Genomic DNA, 6157 nt, shown 5'->3' with positions numbered 1-6157 from the left:
CCCGGCCACCTCTCCTTTCCTCTGTTCCTCTTCACAGCAGAACTGCTCCAAAGCGGGGTCTCCGCTGGGCTCCGTGTGCTCCCCGCACAGCCGCCTGCATCCTCCTGGCCCTCCCGGCAGCCTTTGTGACGTCACTTCCTCCTTCTGGAAGCTTCTGGCTTCGGACGCCAGACCCCTAGCCCGAGACCCTCTCGGCCCCTCCCCCGTCCACGCCCAGCAGCTCCCCAGCGAGTCCTTCGCGCCTCCGGCTGCTCTGCGTGCGAGGATCCCAGGAACCACCTGCCCGAGGGTTTCTCTTTTTCCTCCTGGGCTCCGGACCCGTGTATTTCCCCGTCAACCCCGCTTTTCCACCCAACCTGACTCCCAATTTCTCCGGGTCACTGCCTGTGGGTCAACCTTGATTCCTTTCTTTAAAAAAAATTTTTTTTAATGTTTATTTTTGAGAGAGGAGAGACAGCGTGAGCAGGGGAGGAGCAGAGAGAGAGGGAGACACAGAATCTGAAGCAGCTCCAGGCTCTGAGCTATCAGCACAGAGCCCGTGGTGGGGCTCGAACCTACCAATGGTGAGATCATGACCTGAGCTGAAGTCAGAAGCTTAACTGGCTGAGCCACCCAGGTGCCCCTTGATTCCTCTCTTTCAGTCTCCGAATCTAATTCAAGTAGGTCTGCTCTGCTCAAAACGGCCCTGAGTCTGCCTGCTTCTGCAGCATCCTGTCTAAGCTCCTCCCCTCTCACCTGAACTCTTGCCGGGACCTCCTCCCCGGGTTTATTTTATTATTTTAACTTATTTTTATTTTTATGCTTTTTTCCCCCCCTCTATGATCACTTCTCTGACTTCTCTGACTTCCAAAGGGCGTGCTTAAGAACATAATTAGACCATGTTCAGAACCCTCCAATTACTTCTGATAAGGCCTGGGAAGTTCTCACCTACCTACTTCTTCCAGCCAGCCATCTCACACGTTTTTCTGCTCACAGCGGCCTTCCTGTATCCCCAACACATGTGTGCACGCGGGCACACACATGCACACGGCTCTGCCTGCTCCCACCCCAACACAGCTCACACGTTCCTGCCACGGGACCTTTGCACATGTGGTTCCCCAACCCATCAAGCTTTTCCTGCCATTTTCATATGGCTCCCTCTCCTATCTTTCAGTTCTCTGCCTTGCCACCTACTCAAAGAGGCTTTCTGTGATCATCCTTCCTAGATGATTATCTGAACCCAGTGGCATCCTAGATTTTCTCCCTCTGCTCTGCTTTTCTTCCTGGTGCTTATCAGTACCTGTCATCTTGTAGGTTCCTCTGTTTCTTAGCTGCTTCCCCTACCAAAATGTGACTCCAGAAGGACCCCGGCTGAGTCTGCCTTATTCACTATTGTATCCCCTGCAGACCTGGCATTCTTCCTGGCACAGAGGAGCCATCCGGAACATTGGCAGATGAATCTAGGGTTGCTCAGAAATGCGAGGCTGAAAAGCACCAAGGTAAAGAAAACAAACACCGGGCTATTGCTTAATCCGGCACAAATGCAACCAGCCATCTAAGCCGATAAGATAGTGTTAAGTTCTCCTCTACCCTGTGTTACCTGCAGATATATCTGGTTTTTATACTTTTACAAAGGAGGTTACAATGACTAACTCGGGTCATTTATTGAATAATGGAAAGTTAAAACATTTTTAAAAATAGAGATAGAACATGGTCAAATGCCAGGACCAGCTGCCCAGTGAACTGTCACATCAACACCGACAGGGACGTGGCCGTGGGGGCGTAGGATTTAAATTCTCACCTGAAATGGAACATGGTTAAAACTGATAAAGTGGACACAGAGCTGTGTACATTACTATTTATAAATACAAAGGTAAATCTGAAAACCAACTTTGAGACGACTGGAAACTAGCTAACGATGTCCGGGGGAAGCTCAAATAATAAATAAATAAATAAATAAATAAATAAATAAATAAATACTATGGCTTTCTAACTATGAGCTTGTATTATGATAAAAAAAAGTAAACATGGGCCACCTGGGTGTCTCCATTAGTTAAGCATCTGACTCTTGATTTTGGCTCAGGTCGTGATCTCACAGGTCGTGAGATTGAGCCCCGTGTCGGGCTTTGTGCTGGGCATGGAGACTGCTTAAGATTCCCTCTCTCTCTTTCTCTCTCTCCCTCTGCTCCTCTCCCCAGCTTGTGCTCTCTCTCAAAAAGAGAAGTAAATATTCTTACTAAAACATAGATGATTTCATGCCCAATATGTACACCATGAAATACCCCAAATGCACCCAAAGTTTAAAATATCGCAACGGAAATCCCAGAGGAAAACCTGGGAGCGCTCCTTTATAACCCTGGGACAGGGAAGAACTTTCAGGCTTTGTCTTAAAACCCAAACGCACAAAAGTAAAGATAGAAATTTTTAAAACCCTGCGTGGCAAAGACAACACACCGAAAGCAGAGACGAACAACCAGCTGGGGAAAACTATTTGCATCTCACATCGCAGACCTCCTCTCTTTAAGGTACAAAAAAGCTCCCAGGTAAGATTTCTAAACACCCAGTAAAAAAATCATGGCGAAGGATATACGAGAAGACAATTCATAGAAAAAGAAACACAAATAGGATTTTAAAACATGGTCAGCCTCATTCATAATAAAATACAGATCAAAATGCAATTCTGATATCACTTCTCATCTATCAGATGGGCAAGAATCCAAAGGTCTCATAAGACGCCTGCGGGCCAAGCCGTGTTAAAGAGACACCTCCTCCCTTCTTGCTGATGAGAGAAGCAGCCCACTCAGTTCCTACAGAGGCAATCTGGCAGTTTCTATCCAACGGACGAACGCACGTACCTTTCGACCCAGCAATTACACCTTTGAAACTTACGCAGATGAACCTATCTACACACGTGTATGTTAATAACTACAGCATTGTTGTAATTAATTGCAAAAGACTGGAGACAACCTGGGGCACTCGGGTGGCTCAGTGGGTTAAGCATCCGACTCTTGGTTTCAGCTCGGGTCATGATCTCGAGGTTCTTGGGATCGAGTCCTGGGTCTGGAGACAAGCCTGATGCTCAGCATCTGCAGGGGGCCCTGTGTCCCAGTGTGCTTGGGAGAGATGACACCCCGGCTTCCATACAGTGTCCTACTTTCACTCCCGAAAGTGTCCCGGTTTGGATGATAGGTCATAAGGCCACCCCCTTGGGGACTAGATAATTTATGTTGCCCCAATACAGCAAAGTACCAGGCAGCAGATACAGAGCAAGGATGCTCCCTATGGAGCGACAGGGAGGTATCTCCAGGTATGCTGCTAAGGGAAAAGAAAAAGCAAGCCACAGAACCATGTACACAGCAGGCCACTTTTCAGGGTGAAAGGGGGTGGGGATGGGGGCACCTGGGTGGCTCAGTTGGGTAAGTGTCTGACTTCGGCTCAGGTCATGATCCCGCGGTTCGTGTGTTCGAGCCCTGTGTAGTGCTCTGTGCTGACAGCTCGGTTCTGTGTCTCCCTTTCTCTCCACCCCTCCCCCACTTGTACTGTCTCTCTCTCTCTCTCTCTCAAAAATAAATGAAACATTAAAAAAATTTTAAATTGTGAACAGGACCTAGGTGCTTGGTGCCAGGTCTGATCCAGATTTGCCCAAATCCCCTGGCTCTACCTGCCTGCCCTCTACTGGGAAACAAGCTTCCATTGTCTGCAGACCGCACGAAGCAGGCGAGAACCCTCCATGGCCCGTGGACGGGGACGATGGGAATGTCGTGGGTTCCCCGCTGACTCACCCTGGGCGAGGCTGGAGTCCCGCGCTGGCTTCCAGTGTTGCCAGGTACAAACCGCTCCAGAGAGAGAGAGAGAGAAGCTTTCCAGAAACCTGTTGAAAGGGGCTCTGGGGAGACCAGTTACAAATTGCGGCTCCCATATGCCTGTTGTTACGCAATTTGTGATTCACCCTTTGGGCATGGTGCTCCCCCAGCTGGGCTCCCGTCCTCTGAGGGGTCAGGCACGTCTGTGGGTTCCCCAGGCCACGGCACATATCTCTAAGAGGAGAGGATGAACCTTCCTTGCATTGTTAACTTTCCTCAAGGATCTTGATGGGGAAAGTCCCCATTTTTATATTAAACTATCACTGATATGTTAGGAAGGGAATGTAGGATTCGAAACATTTTTTTAAGACTTCAAATAAAAATTCTAAGCCTTCGAAATAAAAGACCTCGACAAGGCCCTGTGGTACACAGCTGCTCACTGTGTTCTGAGAGGTGACATTTGTGCGCTCGGGTCTACGGGAAAAGGTCTGAAACCCTGGCGTAAAGGATTTCAAGCCCCGACTAATTGAAAATATCCTGGCACCGTAAAGCATCCAATCTTGTCTATACAAATTCACCCAATCCCTTCATGAAGGAAGGAGTTTGCAGAAGATGGGTTTTTCCCTTCCCACGTGTTTAATTAGCCGCCTCCCGGCTTCCGCCTGCACCCGTGACGGCTTGTCTGTTTCACCCCCAACTCTGCCCTGCCGACCTGGTGGCCGCTTATGGGCCTCCCTGCTCTCAGTGGCTCTAGCGTGCCTGCCCCTGGGCTCCCAGGTCCCCGTTNGGGGGAGGGGGAGAGGCAGACATGAACCCCAAAATAACACCCATGGCCGGATAGTTGTCCATCTGACAGTGGCCCTGGAGGAAAAGTGAAGGCCGCGTTGAGAGATTATTTCAGGCGGACACGATTTAATTGGGGTTGGGAGGATTGAGGGAAGGCTTTGTTTTGTTTTAGAGAGAGAGCGCGCATGGGAACAGGGGAGAAGGGCAGAGGGAGGGAGAGAGAGAAAGAGAATGAGTATCTTAAGCAGGTTCCACACACTCAGTGCAGAGCCCGGCTCGGGCTGCTCCTCAAGGATCAGGACCTGAGCCGAAATCAAGAGACAGACCCTCAACTGACTGAGCCACACAGGTGCCTGGTGGGAATGCTTCTTGAAGGCGATCTTATCTTATTAAGGTGACCCTAGAGTGAGCAGGAGGCAGGCGGGCGGAGGGCAGAGGCAGAGATCACTCCTCTGCCCATGGCATTGGGAGGTGAGCCTTCCCAAGCGTTGGCGGGACAAGTTGGGTCAAACAACCCAAACTGGCTCCGGCTGTGGCCTGGGACCGGCCGCTGGGCATTTAAAACAAGACGCCTCCGTGGATCTGCTGTGCTGCTGTGTCACGTTTTCCTTCCCGAGGAGGAAGAGGCAGGAAATCGACGCTGCGCTGAAATGCATGTGTTCATAGCTGCCATTACCTCCGTGCCAGCGTTAGCCGCCCAGAGAACACAGCAGAAAAGAATCTTCCAAAAGGGACCCTGACCAGATGCCAGTGGCGGACTAAGGCCCCATCTGGTTTGGTTCACTTGAGGTTTAAAATTTGTTTGGGTGGATGGGGCGCCCGGGTGGCTCAGTCGGTTGAGTGTCCGACTCTTGGTTTGGGCTCGGGTCCTGATCTCACGGCCAGGGAGTCTGAGCCTTCTCTCTGGGCTCTGCACTGTCAGGGTGGAGCCTGCTTGGCTCCCTTTCTCCCTGTCTCTTTCTGCCCCTCCCCTGCTCCCTAGCTCTCTCTCTCTCTCTCGAAGTAAATAAATAAACTTAAAGCAGCTTTAAAAAAAGTAATTTAAAAAAGCAAGTCCCCAAGTTGGAATTTCAAACAACAAATCCTGTAAACACGTAAATATGGCCTATGTATCGCAGATATACTTACGCTGCAAAAAATTCTCCATCGTTTACCTGAAATTCAAACTTAATAGGGTGTCCTGTATTTTATCCGGGGACCGACGCAGCCGACAGACCAGGCCGCCTCAGCCCTTTATTGGCAGAAGTTTTCCTGAAAAGCCTGGCAGCCCTCAGATGCCTAGGCCTCACTCCCCGCCTGCAAGGCTCAAACTCCCCACCTGAGGACAGGCTGGAGCTAAGATTTTTGAGGGGCCTGAAGTGGCGGGAAGAAAGGTAACCCAGGGGTGCCTGGGTGGCTCTGTTGGTTAAGCATCCACTTTGGTTCAGATCATGATCTCAAAGTCCGTGAGTTCAAGCCCTGTGTCGGGCTCTGTCTCTCTCTCTCTCTAAAATAAATAAATATTAAAAAAATGTAAATAATAAATAAACGTTAAACATTTAAAAAAGTTTCAATGTTCATTTATTTTTGAGAGAGAGAGACAGAAAGTG

The 6157-nt window shown here is 49.7% G+C and overlaps 1 long non-coding RNA gene across 1 annotated transcript in view; it reads right to left on the bottom strand.

Moving 5' to 3' along the window:
- The window catches only part of LOC144217075 (uncharacterized), a 12793-nt gene extending 12704 nt beyond the window's left edge, over positions 1-89 (bottom strand). The window contains exon 1 of the long non-coding RNA XR_013330833.1: positions 10-89. This is a non-coding gene — a long non-coding RNA (uncharacterized LOC144217075). The remainder of the gene's footprint in view (positions 1-9) is intronic.
- Between the last annotated feature and the right edge of the window lie 6068 nt (positions 90-6157).

The sequence above is a fragment of the Crocuta crocuta genome, unplaced genomic scaffold (genome assembly GCF_008692635.1).
Source record: "Crocuta crocuta isolate KB4526 unplaced genomic scaffold, BGI_CrCroc_1.0 scaffold139, whole genome shotgun sequence".
NCBI lineage: Eukaryota > Metazoa > Chordata > Mammalia > Carnivora > Hyaenidae > Crocuta > Crocuta crocuta.
This window is presented reverse-complemented; position numbering and strand designations above follow the sequence as displayed.